This window comes from Erpetoichthys calabaricus, chromosome 10, assembly GCF_900747795.2.
Source record: "Erpetoichthys calabaricus chromosome 10, fErpCal1.3, whole genome shotgun sequence".
Classification (NCBI taxonomy): domain Eukaryota; kingdom Metazoa; phylum Chordata; class Cladistia; order Polypteriformes; family Polypteridae; genus Erpetoichthys; species Erpetoichthys calabaricus.
This window is the reverse complement of record NC_041403.2, coordinates 113184557-113197133: the sequence shown is the minus strand read 5'-3', so window position 1 is coordinate 113197133 and position 12577 is coordinate 113184557. Positions and strand designations below refer to the sequence as shown.

Genomic DNA, 12577 nt, shown 5'->3' with positions numbered 1-12577 from the left:
TTGCTTCATGTAGTGTCCTCATTTGTACAGCTCATCCCGGTCATGACTACCGATGGTGTCGGCTTCAAAAGGCTCCCAAATATGGAAGTGGAAGCATGGAGCCGGACCCCCACCATCACACGGCACTAACACATATTGTACACAACATAAAACAACAATGTCCTTGCCTGGTTTAGTTCTTATTTATCAAATCAATTCCAGTATGAACAGAAATATGCTGACAGTACGCCATCATTATACTGAGAAGTAAGATATGGTGTCCTGTAGCTCTCAGTACTGGGATCTTTACTGTTTTCAATTTATATGCTTCCAATGAAAACTATTATTAGAAAACATAATTTTACTTTTCACTTATACCTTTCTTTTAGACCAAATGACGTTTCTCTAATGGTTTCCTCAATAAGATATGTTAGTGAGTTAAAGGAGTGCACAGGGGCAGCTGGGTGACAGACAACTCGGCAAAAAACAATTCTGCGAAAAGATAACTCGGCGACATACTATTCAGCCATAAGACAACTCGGTGACATCCTTTACCAGTTAGGTAATAGTTAGGTTCAAAGAGATTGTTTAATGATATTTAAATGACAATGTGATTTATAATGTTGAAAATAAATTTATAAATGTTGAGAGTAAAGATATTCCTTAAGCCATACTTGCAGGTCACCTTTTGTATTCTAAATATCGTTATCATACGATCACAATCAATACCATCCATCCATCCATTTTCCAACCCGCTGAATCCGAACACAGGGTCATGGGGGTCTGCTGGAGCCAATCCCAGCCAACACAGGGCACAAGGCAGGAAACAATCCCAGGCAGGGTGCCAACCCACCGCAGGACACACACAAACACACCCACACACCAAGCACACACTAAGGCCAATTTAGAATCACCAATCCACCTAACCTGCATGTCTTTGGACAGTGGGAGGAAACCGGAGCGCCCGGAGGAAACCCACGCAGACACGGGGAGAACATGCAAACTCCACGCAGGGAGGACCCGGGAAGTGAACCCAGGTCCCCAGATCTCCCAACTGCGAGGCAGCAGCGCTACCCACTGTGCCACCGTGCCGCCCCCACAATCAATACAATTTATATAAAGGATTAGCAATTTTGGTTGCAGAAGATAATGTAAGAAAGAGTTTGTTCCATCTGCAGAATAAAGTTCGTTCGTCAATTATATACATTTATTTTCAACATTTTAAATCACGTTGTCATTTAAATATAATTAAAAAATCTCTTTGAACCTAGCTATTACCTAACTGGTAATCTGTTTTTAGTCATTAGTACTAAAATATAAGTAATAAATAATATGATATTTATAAACCGTCACTAACCCTCCCCTATTCTGTTTTTTTCTCAATATTCACACGCGGCACTTGGTGCCACCGCTCATCTGTCAAGTTGTTTGCCTGCCTATGGAAAAGTCCTCACAGATAAAGGAGCACTGGAATCAGGGGTAGAAGGGTCCTTTATTCAGATTGGATAGCCCATCACTGACTCAACTGTAGAATGGTTAGTAGTAGGGAGGTGGACAGTTAGCTGAGGTCTCCTTGACTCTGACTGTGTGTGGCTTGTCTGACTCCCCTGACATGCCTACTCATGAAGCCAGGATGGAGTGGCTGCATTGTGCGGTCAAATGCTGGTTTTGCACCCTTGTAAAGTCTGATAGAGACACCATGTAAGGGATTGCATTGTAGTTGTGAGGAAGTGGTCTCAAGGGTTTCACTGTAATAAAGATGCAGCAATTAGCTGAATGTATTAATTTAATCAGTGGTAAAAGAGGGAGCTTTTTTTGCATACTTCAAAGTTAAAGGGAGTGGTTCTTAAAGCTGTGATGCAGGTAGGGGGAAATTTTTAAAAACAATATCTAGTTGCATTCTTAAGAAGGTCAAGACCCTTGATTTAAGTAAGAGTAAGAGTGGAACATATCAAGTGGCAAAGCACAATGAAATACAGAGAAAGAACGGAACTGTTCACATATGTCTAGCAGATACAATATTGTTTCTTTTCTGCCAGGAGTTCATGACCAGGGGACATAGTGAAATAAGAATGTACACATGTTTTTGCAAAGTATGCTCATATTTTGACAGATCCCTTTGACTTCACCTGTGTTTTCTTGAATTCTGGCATTTCGCAGTTCACGCAAAATGATTTTATGTTAGCTACTAAAGCTACAGTTCTGTAGGATATCTAAGATGAGGTCAAAACAATTTTTTTTGGTTGGCAAATAGATGAGACAATGGGCACTTCATATCATGTACAGCTGTCCATTACAAAGAGTTAAGTGCATGTTACTGGCTCAATTCAGGGAGCATTTTATTGGTACCTTTGGTGTATCAGGAGTGAGAGATTTAAAAACATTGCAGAAAATCTTTGGTGTGCTGACAAGATTGCAAGTATTTGTTCCTAAAGAAAAAAATTAGTTTTTGTATTACCTAATATGTATTTTCTTTACATTAGTGGCCTCCACACAAATGCAAAGCTTTTACATGGACAAAGTAGTAGGTATTTTTTCTGAAGTTCATATTAAGTGAAGAATCATTTTAGCATAGTTGTAAAATATTCTGAAATAATGCACTTTGAAATTCTATCAAGTACAAGGCAGGTGTGGCAACAGAAAATACTGTTTATCCAGTAGAATCATGCAATGACAGTGTTCCATAACATGACATTCATTCTGCCTCTAAATTAGAAGTCATACAGCATAAAATTAAATGCTTATGTGTACCATTTAAATTATTAGGTGGCTTTGCCCCCTGCTCGCTTTGCACGACCACCCTATCCCCTCCCCACCCTGCGCTACGCACCAACCACTTCACGTCTCTGCTGCTCGCGTTGTGAAGAGGTGGGCTGAACGCACCCCAAGGAGACGCGGTTGCTCCTCCGACACCCCCTCTTAAACGGTAAAACAATGGGAAACAGATAGTTTTTTTTTTACCTCCTTTTTGCTCAATCAGCTGCTGGCTTACTGCTGCTACCATGCCGTATGATCTGCAATTCGCATGGTGCACTTCTGTCATATCACCTATGTCCATATATTCAATTTCTTTTCGCTTTTATCATTTCATCAATATGGCATTGAATTTTGATTCCGTGTTTGGAATTACATCATTACAATGCAACATATAACTGCCCGTGAATGAATATCGTTTCTTTCTCTCTCCAAGAAATGTCTGACATAACCACGCAGGACTTTTCCAAATCTCTTTGCATAAGCTGTTGTCTCACGGGGCTTCCAGCCCCGGGCATGGTTACATTTCTTGGCACGAAGACTCATCTCGCGGGACATGAAAATGTCTCTGAGACAATCACGTCTCGTCTCCTTCCAAGATTTTTTTTTATAAAAGAGAAATAGTAATGTGCTGTAATGTTAGCTCTTGCTGTTAAGATTCATTTGGTATTTAATGAAACTACTGTAGTTGGCCATTGCTTTATTTGCTCATTTGTCATAGATGTGTTATATTAAGGAAATTACTGTATATACTCGCGTTTAAGTTCTCCCGCAGATAAGTTGGGGCTTGATTTTACCATATAATTTCCGATATTTTATAATGTCGATCGTATAAGTCGAATGCGGAAAACTCATTCTATTGGTCTAAGAGATGATGATATGCTGATGCCCACCTGAGAGAGTAACCACAGAGCACACTGCCTTTTTTTTCTTTGTATTGTGCCTACGTGAACTATTCCGATGCGACGTTTGCACTGTTTCGTGTTTTTTGTATCTCACACCCTAATACACCTTTATCATAAAGAGCATCCCTTATCTATTATGGAGCGTTTGATCAGAAGAAAATATGAAGCTGGTTTTAAATTAAAAGTTGTTGAAGTGACGAAAGAAATTGACAACTGTGCTGCTGCAACAAAATTCGATGTGTCCGAGAAACTGGTGTGAGATTGGAAGAAGCAAGATGTAAAAAAAAAAAAAATGTCGTATTTTTGAACGGGCATATAAGTCAGGGTCTAATTTTATGATTGATTTTTCGGGTTTCAAGATCCGACTTATAAGTGAGTATATACGGTACATACATATGCCGTAGGTGGGGTGTAGTTTCTCTTCTGATAATCTGGCACAATCACCAATTTTTTTTTTGTTTGTGAATATTATATTTTCCTTCAAGTGACATTCAAATGTCCAATGAATCTGAAACCACAAAAATAAAACTGCATCAACAGGAGTATATTATAAAATATTCTGTTTCCTAAAGTTCACCCTCTCCCCTATAGAAATCACTGCCTACTAAAATATCTGTGCACGTAACTGGAAAAAATGCTTAACAAGTAAAAAGGACAATAATGGTTCAAATGTGAAAAAACAATAATAAACTCTTATTCAAAAAGTCAAATAGAAAAGCAGTTCCAGGGCTCCAGTTGTTCCACAGTGCTAAATGTTAATGCAGACGACATTGGATCATATTGTCAGACTGAATAGTCAAAACAGTATAAACATTTCTTATTCATATTAAAATTTACAAAGTGTGTGTATATAAACTAACAAAATGAAATGCCTTGCATGGGAACATATATGTATATAGTGGTGGCACTAGATGAATAATCCATCCATCCATCCATCCATTTTCCAACCTGCTGAATCCAAACACAGGGTCACGGGGGTCTGCTGGAGCCAATCCCAGCCAACACAGGGCACAAGGCAGGGAACCAATCCTGGGCAGGGTGCCAACCCACCGCAGGACATACACAAACACACCCACATACCAAGCACACACTAGGGCCAATTTAGAATCACCAATCCACCTAACCTGCATGTCTTTGGACTGTGGGAGGAAACCCACGCAGACACGGGGAGAACATGCAAACTCCACGCAGGGAGGACCCGGGAAGTAAACCCGGGTCTCCTAACTGCAAGGCAGCAGCGCTACCACTGCGCCACCGTGCCGCCCTAGATGAATAATGTACAGTAATCCCTCGCTATATCGTGCTTCGCCTTTCGCGGCTTCACTCCATCGCGGATTTTATATGTAAGCATATTTAAATATATATCGCGGATTTTTTGCTGGTTCACGGATTTCTGCGGACAATGGGTCTTTTAATTTCTGGTACATGCTTCCTCAGTTGGTTTGCCCAGTTGATTTCATACAAGGGACGCTATTGGCAGATGGCTGAGAAGCTACCCAGCTTACTTTTCTTTCTCTCTTGCGCTGACTTTCTCTGATCCTGACGTAGGGGGATTGAGCAGGGGGGCTGTTCGCACACCTAGACGATACGGTCGCTCGTCTAAAAATGCTGAAAGATTATCTTCACGTTGCTATCTTTTGTGCAGCTGCTTCCTGAAACGACATGCTGCACGGTGCTTCGCATACTTAAAAGCTCGAAGGGCACGTATTGATTTTTGATTGAAAAACAAACTCTGTCTCTCTCTATCTCTCTCTCTCTCTCTGCTCCTGACGGAGGGGGTGTGAGCTGCCGCCTTCAACAGCTTTGTGCCGCGGTGCTTCGCATACTTAAAAGCCAAACAACCCTATTGATTTGTTTGCTTTTCTCTATCTCTGTGACATGATCTGCTCCTGACGCGCACTCCTTTGAAGAGGAAGATATGTTTGCATTCTTTTAACACTAGAATTACCAGAGCCTACGAAAAAACTCGTAAATCCGTCCCACCTTAAATCGCGTCTTAAATCCGTTTGCACCTCTCCGCTAGAGTCCTTTGTCATCTAAATGTGCTGATAAACAAAAGCTACTAGCAGCCAGCTATTCCATCCCCCCACCGACTTAGAACGACTTTCTCCTAGCTCATGGCTTGCCTTGATTTGATTATCTGGGATTGAAGTGGAGTTTTAGAGTGGAAATAATATACAGTAGTGTTATTTGGAATACACGCATTTCATGTGTGTTCCGTTCCGTTCAGTAGTCTGTGCAAACACATTTTTAAAACAGAAACGTTTTTCATATTCTAATAGTAAATGACAAAATGTAGGCATAAACTATATAACGTATGAAGCCTGAAGTCCATATATCAAAGAAACACTTTCACAAAAGGTACAAATAAAAGAACACGTGTGCTTTTCTTCAAAAATATAACTGCACAAAAAAAAAAGCCGCGTTAGCATGCCACATTGACATTCTTACTACAACTGCCGCGGTGGCGTAATGGTATCAGCTCCTGACTGGGGATCAGAGGGTGGCGAGTTCAATCCTGCATGGCTCCACTTCGAGAAATGAACTGCTCTTATTCTTACAATTTTAGAATAACAACATAAATTTGATTTCAGTCTGTAACAGCCGGTGTAACTTATGATACTGGTAAAGGTTAGCTTTTTTTTTTTTTTAATTCACTTTTCATTCTCGCAGTCGCATTCAGAATCAATCCATACAACCCCATCTGACATAAAGACGCGCTATAGGTCTGCAGTGTACCACGATGCATACTACCACCCCCCCCCCCCCCCAAAAGGGTTCTGACACACAAACGCTGGCGAAGCTGCCTTCTTCGTATCTCACCGTCACTTGAAATCAGCAGTTCTTAGCTGCTTATCAATCCATACAACCCCATCTGACACAGCTGTTTTCACATAAATAAAAGTGTACTTTTATTCAAGACTATAACCGAAGAATAAAGAAAGCAAGTTACAGTTGGTGGTTGATACGACAGCTTGCGTGGTGCAATGCTAAGAACTGCTGATTTCAAGTGATGGTGAGATACGAAGAAGGCAGCTTCGCCAGCGTTTGTGTGTCAGAACCGTTTTGGAGGGGGGGGGGCGGTAGTATGCATCGTGGTACACTGCAAACCTATAGCGCGTCTTTATGTCAGATGGGGTTGTATGGATTGATTCTGAATGCGACTGCGAGAATGAAAACTGAATTAAAAAAAAAAAAAAGCTAACCTTTACCAGTATCATAAGTTACACCGGCTGTTACAGACTGAAATCAAATTCATGTTGTTATTCTAAAATTGTAAGAATAAGAGCAGTTCATTTCTCGAAGTGGAGCCGTGCGGGATCGAACTCGCCACCCTCTGAATCCCCAGTCAGGAGCTGATACCATTACGCCACTGCGGCGGTTGTAGTAAGAATGTCAATGTGGCATGCTAACGCGGCTTTTTTTTTGTGCAGTTATATTTTTGAAGAAAAGCGCACGTGTTCTCTTATTTGTACCTTTTGTGAAAGTGTTTCTTTGATATATGGACTTCTGGCTTCATACATTATATAGTTTATGCCTACATTTTGTCATTTACTATTAGAATATGAAAAACGTTTCTGTTTTAAAAATGTGCTTGCACAGACTACTATAGAAACGGAACACACATGAAATGCGTGTATTCCAAATAACACTATATTATTTCCACTCTAAAACTCCACTTCAATCCCAGAAAATCAAATCAAGGCAAGCCATGAGCTAGGAGAAATTCGTTCTAAGTCGGTGGGGGGATGGAATAGCTGGCTGCTAGTAGCTTTTGTTTATCAGCACATTTAGATGACAAAGGACTCTAGCGGAGAGGTGCAAACGGATCTAAGACACGATTTAAGGTGGGACGGATTTACGAGTTTTTTCGTAGGCTCTGGTAATTCTAGTGTTAATTGTGAGACGGAACTGTCATCTCTGTCTTGTCATGGAGCACAGTTTAAACTTTTGAAAAAGAGACAAATGTTTGTTTGCAGTGTTTGAATAACGTTCCTGTCTCTCTACAACCTCCTGTGTTTCTGCGCAAATCTGTGACCCAAGCATGACAATATAAAAATAACCATATAAACATATGGTTTCTACTTCACGGATTTTCTTATTTCGCGGGTGGCTCTGGAACGCAACCCCCGCGATGAAGGAGGGATTACTGTACTTTGTATTGTCTTATACCTTTTTTTTTTTATAACAATCTCATATTTTTTTCAAAGTGTCTTCTTAAACTTTTCAGTCCAACACTGGATTACGGGAGCTTGTTAACTGTTAAAACAGTCTACTTTTTCAAAACTCAGCTAAATTTTTAGTAATTTGAGGAACATCAAGAACTTTTCATTTGTCACCTGTCTGGAACACTAATTAAAATGTTTATTCACATCTGTGCCCTCATGCAGTAAAAGCAGACAAGCACAGAGACCTTGTAACATCAAGCACAAAAGCAAGGATCAGCCCAGGACTGGACCACAGCCCACCACTACTGGCTTTAGCATACACTTTAGAATTTCAATTATTTGATTATACCTGTATTGAGCTGTTACAAAAGTTTAGTGTGAGACTGCCTTATTTGAAAGGCAATTGGCAGTTAGACAGGGTGACCTCTGCATTTTGCCAAGTGCCCCAATTAAATTAATTTGCACTGGGCAAAACTTACCTGGAGTGTTTTTCTGTAAAAAAAAAAAAAAATGAAACAACACAAACCTTTCAAAATTGTGTTGTTTTTCTAAATTCACTTTTCTGCAGTTTTTGTTATTATATAGTGTGAAAGGATTCAGACAACAAAGGAAAAGGTTTGGTTCATATTAAACTAGCAGATCTCAGCCCAAAAAACGAACAAACAGACAAGCAAACATGTTTTTTTTTTAAAGTCAGGCAGGGGAAGTGATGTCCTCAGTGCCGGAACCAGAAGTTACGTCAACGGGCCCAGAAGTGACGTCATCAAATCCAGGCGGAATTTCCCATGGTTGGTCTGCCGATGAGAAAGAAAAAGGATCAGTGCACTCTGCCGTCCCCTGGTCTGGCATATAATTACCTTCATTTGAGCCCTTTAGCTACTTCCCATGCGCACATGTGTGACGATAGCTAGCCTCAAATTTATCAGTTCATCCATGCTATCAAACCTGATTTTTTAAAACCAGACTGTGAACCATGTCTGCAAAATAAGATTTAAGACTTTATTTATTTGTCACATGTAAACACTCAAGGGTATATAGTAAATGACTCAATGGGCTTTAACAGGCCCTCTTTTTGACAGCCCCCTAGCCTTGACTACCTAAGAAGACAAGAAAAAACCTCACCCAAACCCCCCCCCCCCCAAAAAAAAAACTCTTGTAGGGAAAAGATAGAAGAAATCTTGGGGAATCAGGCTATGCTTAACTGAAGTAGTGAGCCTTCAGCCTGGATTTAAAAAATTGAGACTGAAGGAAAACCTCTTATAGTAGCAAGCAGACCATTCCACAGCTTCAGTGCCCTATAACTAAAAGCTCAACCTCCCACTTATTTTATTAATCCTTGGAATCATAAGTACACCAGTATCTTGAGATCTTAATGTGCGCTCTGGTAAGTAATGGTAAGTTCAGAAAAGTAAACAAGGACTTGGCCTTTTAAGGCTTTATATGTTAAAAAGAGAATTTTGAACACTAGGTGCCAGTGTAAGGACTTAAGAACTGCAGTTATGTGTTCATACTTTCTTGTAATAATTCTTGCAGCAGCATTTTGAATGAACTGAAAGCTATACAAAAAATAATATAAGTAGCCAGTGAACACCACATTGCAGTAGTCAATCCTACTAGAATTAAATGCATGAATTAATTTCTCAGTATCCAGCATATATAGAAAATACCTTAGTTTTTAACATTTTTCTGATGGATTTATGATTTTTTAAATTGTGGACAGAGAATTTCTTCTCAGATTGAACAGGCTGAAATCAAACAAATCACTTGTACCACATAATATTTATCCCCAACTGTTTATGGAAGTTAGCGAGTACATATATTAACCATCCATTTTCCAAATCGCTGAATCCGAACACAGGGTCACGGGGGTCTGCTGGAGCCAATCCCAGCCAACAAAGGGCAGGAACCAATCCCGGGCAGGGTACCAACCCACCGCAGGACACACACAAACACACCAAGCACACACTAGGGCCAATTTAGAATCGCCAATCCACCTAACCTGCATGTCAATGGACTGTGGGAGGAAACCGGAGCGCCCGGAGGAAACCCACGCAGACACGGGGAGAACATGCAAACTCCACGCAGGGAGGACCAGGGAGGCGAACCCAGATCTCCCAACTGCGAGGCAGCAGCGCTACCACTGCACCACCGTGCCGCCTAACAACATATATTAACTCTTGACGAATATTTTAGGAAGTCACTGCACCCTGGGGAAATTCCAAAGGACTGGATAGCAGCAAATATTATCCCATTATATTAACACTAGAATTACCAAAGCCTACGAAAAAACGTGCAATCCCGGCCCACCTTAAATCCATTCGCACCTCTCTGTCAGCGTCTTTTGTCTTGTAAATGTGTTGATCAACACAAGCAGCAAGCAGCCTGCTATCCCATCCCCCCACCAATGCAGAAAGGGTTGAAAGTTCTCTCAGCTCAAGTCTGTTTTCCTCCGTGTGAGTTGCCGGGAGTTGTATAGGGTAAACAGTATATCATTATTGAACCGGAGCCATTTTGATTACGAGTCAGCAGTTCTTACTGCTGCACCACAAAAGTGGTCATATTAAGGGCGTGTCAATGTCGCACCTTAACACAAGTTCTTTTTCTGCAGTTATATTCTTGAATAAAAGCGCACTTGTTTTGTTATACTTGTACCTTTTGTGAAAGTTTTTATTTGATATTTGGACTTCAGACTTCACACATTATGCACTTCATGTCTACATTTTGTCAATTTGTAGCGCTGCCACATAAAGATAATGTTTTCTGCTGTCGATCGGGTGTTGTGGGGCATATTCTTACAGTTAGAGATTGACAGCGGTGCCCCAGAGGTGGAACTTCCGGTTTTACTGTTTTTTCGGGGAGTCATTTGCATAAAGCGCGCCATTTTAAAGAGTGAAAGAGGGAGGAGAAAAAGGGTGAAAGAATAATTAAAATACAGATCAGCTACTGCACTGGCCATGTAAAAAGCCTAGTAGCTCCTACAGTCCTGTCAGAAGGTGGAAGGTCTTCTTTGGATTGGGGAATCGAACATTCCGCTATTTCCTATGGACTCTGGTGAGCTATTAAAAAGGACTTACTATATTTTATCATGGCGCAAGACTGACTGTATGTCTTTCATGACGAAGAGGTGATTGTGCTTATAGTCCGCAATTTTCAGGACTCCTCGTCTGCCTGCCGGCAGTTGCGGGGCAGAACAGTGGACAATCTGTGGAGCTATTTATCATCTCTGGAAGGGGAACTGGGGGAATGAATATTGTTGTTGTGTATATATATGTTGTTGTCACACGGTGCACCAAGCACTCTACACACCACACTCATATAACCACTATTCTCTATAAACCAACACAATCCTCCTCGCCCAGACACTTTGCCACCCTACCTCCCAGCTCAGCTCAGTGTACTGGGCTTCCCACAGTCCTTTTACATCCCCTGACCCGGAAGTGGTTCCTGGCACAACCCACAAGTCCATTTCCTTCCGGGTCAGGGCAAACAGTCCTCCTCTTCATCCCGGGAGTACGTCGTTTCTTCCGGTCACGTGACTGTGATGTACTCCCGGGTTATAGGGCGCATAAGTGTCCACGAGCCCCCCTACAGCGACTCCCTGTGGCCCCCAAGGTATCCAGCAGGGCTGTGTATAAAAACTAAATAGTCCATGAGGCCCTGCTGGAACTCGGGGCACGTGCACGCTGCTGGGAGAGCTCCTCCTGGCGGCCTGGGGGTGAAGGCCGGAGTAAAAAGCCGGCAATCCTCCACAATGTATATGTGTGTGGCGCTGCAATATAAGGGTTATTTCAGGGTGGCGGGGTGCATGTGTAAGGGATTGTATTTCTTTTTGTTTTTTATTTGATGTAATGTAAGTATAGATATTGACTATAGTTTTTGTGGGCTATAAATGTATTGGTATTAAGGAACTGTTTTGAGTAGAATAAAGGGTATACGGGAAATTTATCGGGGTGTGATATTGGCCTATCCTTTTATCATCTGCCATCACCTAGGACAGATTAGTGGTAGCAATCATCTCAGGTTAGCGCTCGAGACGAATTGTTACAAATTATTACTAAAAATGAAAAACGTTTCTGTTTTAATGATGTGTTTACATAGATTGCTATAGTTACTCAACACACATGAAATGCATGTATTCCAAATAACGATATATTATTATTAGATATTATTATATATTATTATTAAAGCACCAACAAGATTGGAAGCCTAGATTTGATATTTTACTTAGAGAAGCATAACAAAATTAAATAAATTACCAAGTAGTGTGGTGGAGAGTAAACACATGACACAGGTATTTAGACCAGACCGACCAGCACTTGGACTCAAATCCCTGTGGCACACCTCTGGATTGCTTACCAAATCAGTAGTCAGTACACAACTAAAAACAAAGTTAAGAGAGCAGTTCAGACCTTGTAGAAAACTGCAGTTAATGATGTGGACCACAGGCCAGTTAGTTGAATGTGGCTCCTGTGGCATACTTGTGTGTGTTCTTGAAAAAGAATATAATTTCCATATTTTTTAACAACAAAAGAAATATTGTACCTTTATGAGTATATATAGTAATAATATCAATCTATTAAAACTGTTAAACAAGGATTACAACCCAGTAACATTGCAACCATTATTCAAACAGTAAAGTAAAATTATTTCAGTTCGCTGTCAAAGAAAGTCATTTGCTATCTTGTCTTTGCTTGTGAAACTGCAAAGATCCTCTGTAAAATGTTTGAACAGCTGCTACAATAGAAAACATTTTACCTGGCTCCATTGTAT

The 12577-nt window shown here is 40.8% G+C and overlaps 1 protein-coding gene across 2 annotated transcripts in view; it reads left to right on the top strand.

The window, feature by feature from the left end:
• The window catches only part of LOC114659314 (collagen alpha-1(XIV) chain), a 306226-nt gene that overhangs the window by 146009 nt on the left and 147640 nt on the right, over positions 1 to 12577 (top strand). The gene's annotated exons all lie outside the window — the stretch shown is intronic.